Consider the following 13,302-nt stretch of genomic DNA (forward strand, 5'->3'; position numbering starts at 1 on the left):
TTCATCGGTCTATGAAGGCCGCTCTTCGTGCCAGCCTCACGGACAGCAACTGGGTTGATCGCCTCCCGTGGGTCATGCTCAGCTGTCGCTCTGCCCCCAAGGAAGACCTCCAGTCCTCGTCTGCTGAGCTGGTTTATGGCCAGCCGCTGCATGTCCCGGGTGAGTTTCTCCCGGACGCTGTGGCCTGGGACAGTGCCAACGCTTTCGCTCCGATCCCTACATCTCACCACTGCCTCTGTCAGTCCTACATCCCCAAGAATCTGCTGTCGGCCAGGTACATCTTCATCTGCCATGACAGCCACCGTACCCCCCTGCAGCCCCTCCGCGTCCTGGAAGCGGGGCCTAAGAACTTTGTGGTGGACATGGGGGGGCAAGCCAGAGCGGGTCTCGGTGGACCGTCTCAAGCCTGCCCATTTGGACCTGGGTGGGCCGGTCGAACTGGCCCTGCCCTCGCGGCGTGGACGCCCCCCTTCTCGGGCCCCTGGCCCAGCCTCGGTCCCTGCCCAGGCCCCGGTTCTGTCCCCTGCCCCTGCCCCCGCCCCCATACCCATTCAGCGCAGCCGTTTTGGCCACCTGGTCCACCCCCCGAGACGTTGACTGTTTCACTGAGGACTGTTCGCCTGTTGGCTGTTTGTGTTTCACTGAGTATTTTTGTGTTACATTACTGTTTTGCATTTTTTCGTGATGGTGAATTCTGGGGGGGGCGGGCTGTGTGGTGGTACGCAATTGAGGGTAGATTCACCAGGGGCTGCTGCTCCTTTAAAGCAGACGTTCGGAGTGTGACGTAGGCACTGCTTAGGGTTTCCGGAGTGGAGCCGTGTTTGCAGCAGCCTAGCGGTTAGCTGGTTGCCAGGAGAGATTGAGCTGTATCGGTGTCGTTTTGTGTGGCGAGTAAACGGAATTGACTCTACTCGATCTCTCCGTCTCCTCAGTCCTGCACTCCCACACAGACAAATATTAATGAACTGATTTTAGTCACTCATTGTGCCTCACTTTGTGGCAGGTTGCTACATACTTTGCTGCCACCATGAACATTGGGCTTTCTCACCTAATAAGTAGGGGATTGCGTGGGCAGAGTCAACATGTATTTGTGTTTTTGTTATTTTTGTGAATTCTTGTCTGTATTTGTCACATGGTCAAGAAGTGGAGCTCTGTCTCCACCACTCCTTGACCACGGGGCTCGCTTGTGGTCACTGTCTCTCTCTCGCTTTCTGTCTTTATCTCGCTCTCTCTCTTTCTGTCTTATCTCTCTCTCTCTCTCTCAAATTTCAAATTCAAATTTGCTTTATTGGCATGACAAGCATTCTCTCTGTCTCTTTCTGTCTTTATCTCGCTCGATCTCTCTCTCTCTCTTGCTCTGTCTCTTTCTGTCTTTATCTCGCTCGATCTCTCTCTCGCTGTGTGTGTGTGTGTGTGTGTGTGTGTGTGTGTGTGTGTGTGTGTGTGTGTGTGTGTGTGTGTGTGTGTGTGTGTGTGTGTGTGTGTGTGTGTGTGCGTGTCAGCCATTTCTGGAGATAAGAATCTCACCACTAACCACTTCTGCATATACGCTCAGTACTTGGAAAGTGAGGAGTATTTAACAAGACAACATGAGCTCTTAGTGGTGTTGACGGAGGAACGCGTGCCCACGTGCAGTCTTGATGGAGCCTCTCTTTCAAATATAACCAAATTAACAACAATGCCTCTAGCATTCGTAATACTATAATAATAATAATAATAATAATAATAATAATAATAGCCTTCGTCTTTGCACAAAAGGGCTTTTTTTTTCTTTTTTTTTTTTGCAGTTTACCCGGAGCCGGTGCTGGGGCACAAGTGGTGTAGAATGGAGCCAGATCTGTCTCACAGTGCAAACTGACCTACATCCAGCCGGTGAAACAGTGCTCATTGTCACTGCGCTCCATAATTGTCTTGGGGTCTCTGCAAGCACCATGGTAGCCCAGATAAGCCCTGCTTTGTTTGTGCAGAGAGCTGACAGCGCAGCTGCTTTGTTCGCTGGGCCACGCTATATTTTACTCTGCGGTCACTGTGCCGTCTGCTTGCAAAACAACAACAACAACAACAATTATCAGCAAAAAGACAATAATGCTCAAATAAGGGCGGATCAGATCCTACGGGCCCCCCTGTAATAAACTGGTGATGTTGTCTTGCTGTCTTGAAGGTCAAGCTCTGAATGTGGTGCCTTTAAAAAATCACTGCTTTGGTTGTAATACTGCTCACGTTAAAGAAGTCACACCCAAGTACCGCTACAATCTGAAAAACTACATGCATAAAATGTCTTTTTCAATATATTATATAGCTTGAATATTTTTTTGCCTCGTCTGGTTTTATTTTTATTTATTTATTTTTTGTGTAGCACTTTGTGGCATTGTTTTAGAAAAGTGCTTTATAAATAAAATTATTATTATCATTATTACCCAATCATGGACACTTTTATACTTATATATTTTTTTCAAATCAAATCAGTTTTATTTACTTACTTATCTTAATGGCATTGTTGGGTAGGATTTTCCCAGGAAAAACGGTGTCACTTATATCGGAATCAGCGTAGTTGGCCAGGTGTCCCTGTGCACACAAGACATTTGAGTCCGGTTCACTGCAGCTTCTAGCACTTGCACACAAAAAAGAGAAAACAAACAATAACAAAAAAAGAAGGGGAAAAAACGGAAGAAAAAATGGAACTACAACAGGATATTGGAGGCAAGCATGTATGCACAACAGGTGAGTCACTACCATAGCGAGTTTTGTTATGGTTGACTAATCAACAACCTATGCCCATATATCATACTGTAGAGCCGAAGTAACGGAGAAGACCGTAGGTTCACACTTTAGCCGTGTAGGCAACTTTCTTTAATCCACGGTAAATCAGCGAGACAAACAAAACCCACAGCTCGACTGAGCGGAGGTGGCAAGAATAACCAGAAAACTGGCTGGACAACCATAACTTAACCCTGCGTTAACCTGCCAGGGCAACCATGACTTAACCCTTAGTTCCTGGGTTGAATTCTGTCCCCAATACGTGTCCACCACATGAGCCCCCCCCAGAATTCGCCCTAGTAATCGAAGTCAGGCAGGCGCGGGTGGACGACAGGCCGTCCGCGGCGGCTCCGGATAACAGGGGCCGGAGTGTCTGTGGGAGGCATTGACGCGGGCCTGTGGAGGTCGGCCTGAGGAGCAGAAGAGGCAGCTCGGGCCTCCACGGGGGGAGGAGGCGGAGCCGGGGGACGACCGCGACGAGGAGGTTGGGCTAACTCCAACGGCTGCGTCAAGTCCAGGTGTGCGGGTTTAACTCGGTCCACTGAAACATGCTCGGCCGTGCCCCCAAAATCCACCACCAGGTGCTTAGTTCCCCGTTCCAGGACGCGGAAGGGGCCGTCATAAGGGGGTTGCAGAGGGGGGCGGTGTGCGTCGTGACGGATGAACATGTAGTCCGCTGACTGCAGACCTGGGGGCACCTGGGACACCGGAGCGCCGTGTTGGGCGGTAGGGACGGGTGTGAAAGCTCTGACCCCGTCCAGCAAGGAGGCTCGTTGGTCCACAGCTGACCAGGAACGCGTTGCATTGGGCATGAAATCGCCTGGGACTCGCAGCGGCGTGCCGTACACCAGCTCCGCAGAGGAGGCTTGTAGGTCTTCCTTCGGGGCAGTCCGCAGGCCCAGCATGACCCATGGGAGCTTGTCAACCCAGTTGCAGTCCTTGAGAGTAGCCCGAAGCGCAGCCTTCATGGACCGGTGGAAGCGCTCACATAGGCCGTTCGCCTGAGGGTGGTAGGCGGTAGTGCGATGAAGCTTGACGCCCAGAGCCTCACCCACAGCATTCCATAGCTCTGAGGTAAACTGTGGCCCACGGTCAGATGAAAGGTCGGAAGGCGTACTGAAACGTGAGACCCACGACCCAATAAAAGCCCGGGCCACATCAGCAGACGTCGTGGATGCCAGGGGAACAGCTTCAGGCCAGCGCGTAGTCCTGTCCACCACAGTGAAGAGGTAGGTGAACCCATGGGAGGGGGGTAGGGGACCAACCAGGTCGACGTGGACATGGTCAAATCGTCTCTCCGGCACTGCGAAGCGTTCCAGGGGCGCCTTAATGTGGCGGTGTATCTTAGCCCGCTGACAGGCAACACACGAGTCGGCCCACGCTTTCACGTCTCTCTTAAGTCCCTCCCACACAAACTTAGCAGAGGTCAGGCGCACGGATGGCTTACCGCCTGGATGAGAGAGGCCGTGCACAGCTTCAAATACGGGGCGTCTCCAGCTGTGCGGGACGATGGGCCTGGGCTGTCCTGTGGAGACGTCACACAGGAGGGTGACACCTGTGTCGCTGAAAGGAACGTCCTGCAGGCGGAGCCCCGTGTCGGAGGCCCGGAGACGGAGGATGCTCGGGTCCGTGGCCTGGTCAGCAGCCATCTGTGCATAGTCAAGGCCTAGGTGGACCGCTCCAATCACTGCCCTAGACAGGCAGTCAGCTACCTGGTTAGACTTACCAGCGACGTGCTGGATGTCGGTAGTGAATTCCGAAATGTAGGAGAGTTGTCGCTGCTGGCGAGCGGACCATGGCTCGGCCGTCTTGGACATGGCAAACGTGAGGGGCTTGTGGTCCACGTACGCAGTAAACTCGCGGCCCTCTAGCAGGAAACGGAAATGCCGGACGGCGAGCCAGAGACCGAGGAGTTCCCTGTCAAAAGTACTATACTTGCGCTCTCGGGGTGTAAGCTGGCGACTGAAAAAGGCCAAAGGCTGCCAAGCCCCCCCCACCCACTGTTCGTGAACCGCACCAACAGCATAGTCCGATGCATCCGTGGTTATGGAAATAGGCGCTGTAGGTGAAGGATGCGCTAGCAGGGTAGCCTGGGAGAGCGCAGCTTTAGTCTCGGTGAACGCACGGTCCCGCTCTGCTGTCCAGTCGACCACCTGGTTGGGGGACATGCCTTTCAGCGCCTCGTACAGTGGCCGGATGATAAAGGCGGCTCGAGGAATGAAGCGGTGGTAGAATGTCACCATCCCGATGAACTCCCTGAGCGCACGAGCTGTTTGGGGGCGCGGAAAGGCCGCCACCGCTTCCACCTTTGAGGGCAGGGGGACTGCCCCGTCCCCAGTGATGCGGTGCCCGAGGAAATCAATGGCTGTCAGCCCGAACCGGCACTTCGCCGGGTTGACGATCAGCCCATGCTGGCTGAGGCGTGTGAAGAGGGCATGAAGATGGGACAGGTGTTCTTCCTCGGAGGCGCTGGCGATGAGTATGTCGTCCAAATAGACGAAGATGAAAGGAAGGCCACGGAGCACTGAATCCATCAGCCGCTGAAAGGACTGGGCCGCGTTTTTGAGTCCAAATGGCATTCGTAGGAATTCAAATAGGCCGAATGGGGTTGTCACCGCTGTCTTGGGGATGTCTGAGGGGTGCACGGGAACTTGATGATAACCACGGACCAGGTCGACTTTTGAGAAGACGCATTTGCCAGACAGGTTTGCAGAAAAGTCCTGGATATGCGGGACAGGATAGCGGTCAGGCGTGGTGGCGTCATTTAGTCGGCGGTAGTCCCCGCATGGGCGCCAACCTCCATCAGGCTTAGCGACGATGTGGAGTGGGGACGCCCACGGGCTGTCAGAGCGGCGGATGATCCCCATGCGTTCCAGGTGCTCGAACTCAGACTTGGCAATGGCGAGTTTGGCGGGGTCGAGACGCCTGGCTCTGGCGTAGACCGGGGGCCCCTTCGTAGCAATGTGATGCTCCACCCCATGCTTAGCGGTGGGTGCAGAGAAGGTAGGCTGGGTGAGGTCAGGGAACTCAGCGAGGAGGCGGGTGAACTTGTCTGCCTCTGAGAGAGAGTTGGCTAGACCTGCATAGGCCGCTTCCCTCCGCGTACATGCGAAGGAGGAGAAGGTTAAGGCATCGACCAGACGGCTGTTCTGAATGTCCACTAGCAAACCGTAAGCGCACAAAAAATCAGCTCCGAGGAGGGGAAGCGTTACATTGGCCATGACGAACTCCCACGTGAAACGTTGTCCACCAAAACACAGTTCTACAGACCGCACGCCGTAGGTGTGGATAGGGCTGCCGTCAGCCGTCGCCAACTGGGGGCCCCGCTCCCCGCCCATGATGTCGACGTCAGTAGCAGGGAGCACGCTTCTCTGTGCGCCCGTGTCACAAAGAAATCGCCGACCGGAGATGGTGTCGAGGATGAAGAGTAGCCTGCTCGTATCGCCAACACTCATGGCCACTACTGAGTGTTGGCCCTCTCGTTTCCCGTCGGCCTGTAGTTGCAGGGGGAACGGCACCGTTTAGCTTTCGCACCAAATCGAGCGTGGTACATACAGAGTCCAGAGGGCTTGTAGCGGTCTGATGCTGTGGCGCCACCGTCGGGCCACGCCCGCGATGTCGGCGGGGGGCCAGTGAAGGTAGGAGCCAGCACCCCGGCATGAGAGGAACGTTGTGTAGCGACGAAGAATCGGTCAGCCTCCTTTGCCAGCTCACGGGGATCAGTGATGGTGGAGTTAGCGAGCGCAGTCTGGACGTGGGGCGGCATGTTGCGCAGAAACAGCTCCATAAACAGGAAACATGGCTTTTCTTGACCCAGTAGGTTTAACATCCTGCTCATTAGCTCCGATGGTTTGCCATCTCCCAAGCCCTGAATTGCGAAGAGGCGACGTGCTCTCTCCGTTGCTGACAGTTCAAAAGTTTCAAGGAGGAGATGTTTAAGTGCGGCGTATTTACCATCGGCCGGTGGGTTGGTTATGAAACCGCTTATCCTGGAAGCCGTAGCGCACCCCAGCGCTGCCACTACGTAGTAGTACCTGGTCTCGTCTGCTGTTATGTCTCTGAGCGCGAACTGCGCCTCAGCCTGCGCGAACCATGTAGCCGCGGAAGACTCCCAAAACTCCGGCAGTTTAATTGCAACGGCGTTCGTAGCCATAATGTGTGTGGTTTCAGAAAACTTATCCGAAAACCGACGTCGGTGTCACCAGTGTAGAGTCGAAGTAACGGAGAAGACCGTAGGTTCACACTTTAGCCGTGTAGGCAACTTTCTTTAATCCACGGTAAATCAGCGAGACAAACAAAACCCACAACTCGACTGAGCGGAGGTGGCAAGAATAACCAGAAAACTGGCTGGACAACCATAACTTAACCCTGCGTTAACCTGCCAGGGCAACCATGACTTAACCCTTAGTTCCTGGGTTGAATTCTGTCCCCAATACGTGTCCACCACAATACCATATTATGTTGCCCATATAAACCATACCACAACTCCACAACCCATCATGCACATATACAATGCTATATACTCACACTGTATTACACTATATTATCTTATGTACCAGAAGTATCAACTATATATTCACCTACCATCCACCTCACAACTACATACTATATTATATACCTATGTTACAACCACAACAATAACAGCAACAGACAACCACAACAATAACAGCAATAATTGTAACCAGTATACAGCAGTTGAATGTGTATTTACAATTGTACGTTGTATTGCACATCTGGTTGAAAGAGGTGGTGCAAATTGTAGATATGTAAGCGAGACGTCTTGACCGGAGGGGACTATTTACATAAGTGTCCATTATTGCACCATGCCGACAGCATGGTGCAATAATGCACCACGTGGGAGGAAGCTGTTCCTGTGTCTGGTGGTTTTGGTGCACATTGCTCTGTAGCAATTGCCAGAGGAGTTGAAACAGACTGTGACCTGGGTGTGTTTGTATGTATGGGTGTGTGGGTGGGTGAGGGGGTCTGTGCTGATTCTGCCCACCGTTTCTGAACTCTAGAGGTGTACAAGTCCTGCAGGGTGGGCAGGGGAGCACCAGTGATTTTTTTTTCTGCTGTCCTTACTTTTCGCTGCGGTCTGTTCCTATCCTGTTTTGTTGCTGCTTTGAACCAGACCATGATGGATGTGCACAGGACAGAATCAATAACTGCGGTGTAGGACTGGCTCAACAACTCCTTTACCAGACCAAAATATCCTCAATTGCCGTAGAAAGAACATCCTCTCCTCGTCCTTTTTAAGAATGAAGTTGATGTTGGTCCCCCACTTCAGGTCTTTGGAAATGGTAGTTCCCAGAAAATTGAAAGTCTCCAAAGTTGACACGGGACTGTTGGATATTGTGAGGGGGAGCAGTGCTGAGGGGGGTCTCCAAAAGTCCACTGTCATCTCCACAGTCTTGAGGATGTTCACCTCCAATTTGTTCTGACTCCACCAGAGCACCAGCTGCTCAACCTTCCGCTGATATGCAGACTTGTCGCCATCCTGGATGAGTCAGATGACCGTAGTGCCATCTGCAAACTTCAGTAGTTGAACAGCTGGGTCCTTGGAGATGCAGTCATTCATGTAGAGGGAGAAGATTAGTGGGGGGAGGACACATCCCTGAGGAGCACCAGTGCTAACTGTCTGTATACCAGAAGTGACTTCCCCCAGCCTCACTTGCTGTTTCCTGCTTGTCATGAAGTTGGTGATCCACTGACAGATGGTGGGGGATACAGTGAACTGTGAGAGTTTGGAGTTGAGGATTTCTTGAATAATGGTGTTGAATGCAGAGCTGAAGTCCACAAACAGGATCCTTGCATATGTTGCTGGGCAGTCAAGGTGTTGCAGCATTTATAATGCAGTCCCATATTGACTGCATCATCCACTGACCTGTTTGCCAAGTAGGGAAACCGCACGGGATCCAGCAGGTGTCCTGTGATGTTCTTCAGGTGGGACAAGACCAGTCATTTGAAGGTCTTCATTACCACAGATGTCAGGGTGACAGGCCTGTCCAGTGATGGGAGGGTTTCTTTGGGACCAGGATGATGGTGGAACATTTGAAGCAGGAGGGAACTTCACACAGCTCCAGGGATCTGTTGAAGATCTATGTGAAGATTGGAGCCAGTTGGTCAACGCAGGCTTTAAGACAGGATAGGGAGACATTGCCAGGATCTGGTGCTTTCCTGGTCTTCTGTCGCTGGAAAAGCCAGCTCACATCTTCTACATGTATCTTGTTTCTCATCTTCGCCTTAGCATTAAAATGCAGATGAGTGCAGCAGGTAGCTGTCCATTTGATGAAACAAAGTTGTGGCTAACAATGATAGATATAATAGAAAGGGCAAATATTGCTGATGCTACAGCACTGGCAACCCTCACTAGCTATGTTTCCAACAACGTGTGAATGATTAGAATGATAACTCCTCCAATGGCATATGTAATGTCCATGTTTTGTAACATGTTTAATAATGTTTCTGGTGTTACTTTTAATGTTTATTCTGATCACAATGGGGCGCTCTATGTTAAGTGTTGTATATGTGAGACGCTCTTGGTTCACATTAAGCCAGGAAGTAGCGGAGCTGGTTAACAGTGTTAGTAGCCATGGCTAGCAGATGCACTAGTAGATGTACCGTTGTCGTTATGCAAATGTTTCACTAAAGATTCCAAAACGCAGCTTCATGGTATTTGAGTTTTTATTTCAAAACTTTACCGTGGCGACGAGGATTAAAAAAATATTCCACTAACATAGCTGCTGCATTGCCGTCGTTCCCTGCCTTTGATATAAGTGACGAACAGAACTCTGCTGTCCGTTGGAAAAAGTGGCTACAACGCTTTGAAAACTTGGTAGTTGCTCTAGATGTCAAGGATGACACAAGAAAGCGTGCGATTCTTCTACATTATGCAGGGGAAAGTGTACAGGACATCTTTGATACACTCACTGACACCGGGGAAGCAAATGACTATAAACCAACAAAAGACAAACTGAGTGAGTACTTCTCCCCTAAAATCAACATAGCCCACGAGACCTGCAAATTCAGACAAGCCAAGCAACTAGCAGGGGAAACACTCGACTCCTATCACACCAGGCTGCGGCAATTAGTAGCAACTTGCGACTTTCCTGATGTTGAAAGAGAGATCAAAACTATGATCATTCAAGCGTGCACATGTAATAACCTGCGGCGTCACGCGCTACAGAAATCAGAGATGACGTTGACCGAACTCCTCTCACTCGGTAGACCCATGGCACTTGCGGAGATTCAAGCATCAGGAATGGAACAAACACAACAAAGTGCAGCTCAAAGTAATCGAAGGGAATTTTTTCTGGCATTAGATGTGAGGAGGGGAGCTGTAAAGAAAAGATGCTACAGCTGCTCTGGTATCTTTCCCCACCGTGAAGAAATGCCGTGCCCGGCACGGGGGAAAACATGCAGCGCGTGTGGAAAACAAGGACATTTCACAAAATGCTGTCGCTCTAAGTATGGAACGGATTTTCAACAACCCCAAATCCAAGCCACCTGTTCATATAGAACGCTGGAGTCTACGTCTGCAGCCTTACAACTACACAGTCCGCTACAAATCTGGTAAGGACAACCCGGCAGACTATATGTCACGCCACCCTGCACGAGTATCACATACAGTGGTGTGAAAATGTGTTTGCCCCCTTCCTGATTTCTTATTTTTTTGCATGTTTGTCACACTTAAATGTTTCAGATCATCAAACTAATTTAAATATTAGACAAACATAACACAAGTAAACACAAAATGCAGTTTTTTAATGAAGGTTTTTATTATTAAGGGAAAAGAAAAATCCAAACCTACATGGCCCTGTGTGAAAAAGTGGTTGCCCCCCCCCCCTGTTAAAACATAAATTAAGTGTGGTTTATCACATCTTTGGAAAGCTGAGTTCAATTTTTCTAGCCATACCCAGGCCTGATTATTGTCACATCTCTTCTCAATCAAGAAATCACTTAAATAGGACCTGCCTGACAAAGTGAAGTAGACCTAAAGATCCTCAAAAGCTAGACATCATGCTGCGAACCAAATAAATTCAGGAACAAATGAGAAACAAAGTAATTGAAATCTATCAGTCTGGAAAAGGTTATAAAGCCATTTCTAAAGCTTTGGGACTCCAGCGAACCACAGTGAGAGCCATTATCCACAAATGGCGAAAACATGGAACAGTGGTGAACCTTCCCAGGAGTGGCCGGCTGACCAATTTACCCCAAGAGCGCAGCGACGACTCATCCAAGAGGTCACAAAAGACCCCACAACAACATCCAAAGAACTGCAGGCCTCACTTGCCTTAGTTAAGGCTAGTGTTCATGACTCCACCATAAGAAAGAGACTGGGCAAAAATGGCCTGCGTGGCAGAGTTCCAAGACGATAACCACTGCTGAGCAAAAAGAACATAAAGGCTCATCTCAGTTTTGCCAGAAAACATCTTGATGATCCCCAAGACTTTTGGGAAAATACTCTGGACTGACGAGACAAAAGTTGAACTTTTTGGAAGGTGTGTGTCCCATTACATCTGGCGTAAAAATAACACCGCATTTCAGAAAAGGAACATCATACCAACAGTAAAATATGGTGGTGGTAGTGTGATGGTCTGGGGCTGTTTTGCTGCTTCAGGACCTGGAAGACTTGCTGTGGTAAATGGAACCATGAATTCTGCTGTCTACCAAAAAATCCTGAAGGAGAATGTCCAGCCATCTGTTCGTGACCTCAAGCTGAAACGCACTTGGGTTCTGCAGCAGGACAATGATCCAAAACACACCAGCAAGTCCACCTCTGAATGGCTTAAGAAAAACAAAATAAAGACTTTGGAGTGGCCTAGTCAAAGTCCTGACCTGAATCCGATTGAGATGCTGTGGCATGACCTTAAAAAGGCGGTTCATGCTCGAAAACCCTCCAATGTGGCTGAATTACAACAATTCTGCAAAGATGAGTGGGCCAAAATTCCTCCACAGCGCTGTAAAAGACTCATTGCCAGTTATCGCAAACGCTTGATTGCAGTTGTTGCTGCTAAGGGTGGCCCAACCAGTTATTAGGTTTAGGGGGCAATCACTTTTTCACACAGGACCATGTAGCTTTGGATTTTTTTCCCCTTAATAATAAAAACCTTCATTTAAAAACTACATTTTGTGTTTACTTGTGTTATCTTTGTCTAATATTTAAATTTGTTTGATGATCTGAAACATTTAAGTGTGACAAACATGCAAAAAAATAAGAAATCAGGAAAGGGGCAAACACTTTTTCACACCACTGTATCTCTCATGACATTTCAGACAATGAAAGATGAGCGGAAGAATATGTCAACTTTGTTACAGCAAATGCTGCCTCTAAGGCAATGACACTGAGTGAAATTCAAGAGGCTACCAAAACTGACCCCACGCTGTGCAAAGTCATTCGACTCATCAAAGAAGGCTCATGGGAGTCACTGTCCGAAAAACAAGATGTTGCTGACGGAGTGGATTTTGCTGCTCTAAAATCATTCAAGAAAATCAAAGATGAACTAACTGTAACCGCTACGGATGACACTGTGCTACGAGGTACAAGGATTGTTGCCCCTTATTCGTTACAAATCACGGCCTTGTTACTGCCACACGAAGGCCATCAGGGGGTGGTCAAAACTAAGAAGCTGATCAGAGAGAAGGTCTGGTTCCCTGGCATTGACAGACAAGTAGAAACCATGATAGCTGGCTGCATCCCATGCCAGGCTGTTGCACCTAATCACACGCAAGAACCTCTCCGCATGTCTGAGTTACCATTATCACCATGGGGAAAAGTTGGTGTGGACTTCTGTGGTCCATTCCCTTCTGGTGATTACCTTTTGGTAGTCATAGATGAATACTCCAGGTATCCAGAGATAGAGATTCTGCAGTCCACGTCAGCCAGAGCCACGATCCCTAAACTCGACAAAATATTCTGTACACTGGGAATTCCAGTGGAGGTTAAAACTGACAACGGCCGACCCTTCCAAAGCTCGGAATAGGCAGACTTCGCTACATACTTGGGTTTCAGGCATAGGAAGATAACTCCGATGTGGCCTCAGGCCAATGCTGAGGCTGAATGCTTCATGCGTGCCCTTGAGAAGACCATATGTGCTGCCCACGTTGAAGGTCGCCAATGGAAACAGACTCTGCACGCATTCCTCCGCAACTGCCGTGCCACGCCTTGAAGTAATAGTTGGGGTAGTATTAGTAGAGGATCAATGACCACACCAGGTTATAGAACTCAGGTTTAATCGTGGCTCAGTAGGCAGACGTAATAACCATACATGGTAGTGATGTAACCATAATAACAGTCCGGGTAGTACATAACACCTAGTGTAGTTCCAGTGGATATACATAGCATTATATCACTACATCCCCCCCTGTTTAGTTTTCAATTTTTACAGTATCAAAATACTCTAGAACATTCGGTTATATAAACCAACATATCACACAATACCAATGTGGTACAATCATTGATCAGCATTGTACAGTCATTACACAAAGGTTGCCTTCTCTTTTTTTTTTAGACAACACACTCAGAATTGTCCATCTCAAAAAACA

General features: G+C 49.5%; 1 long non-coding RNA gene across 1 annotated transcript in view; it reads right to left on the minus strand.

Annotated features, from left to right (window-relative positions):
- The window catches only part of LOC130124477 (uncharacterized), a 72,491-nt gene that overhangs the window by 40,051 nt on the left and 19,138 nt on the right, over positions 1-13,302 (minus strand). The window contains exon 2 of the long non-coding RNA XR_008811366.1: positions 2,481-2,611. This is a non-coding gene — a long non-coding RNA (uncharacterized LOC130124477). The remainder of the gene's footprint in view (positions 1-2,480; positions 2,612-13,302) is intronic.

This window comes from Lampris incognitus, chromosome 1 (genome assembly GCF_029633865.1).
Source record: "Lampris incognitus isolate fLamInc1 chromosome 1, fLamInc1.hap2, whole genome shotgun sequence".
Taxonomy (NCBI): domain Eukaryota; kingdom Metazoa; phylum Chordata; class Actinopteri; order Lampriformes; family Lampridae; genus Lampris; species Lampris incognitus.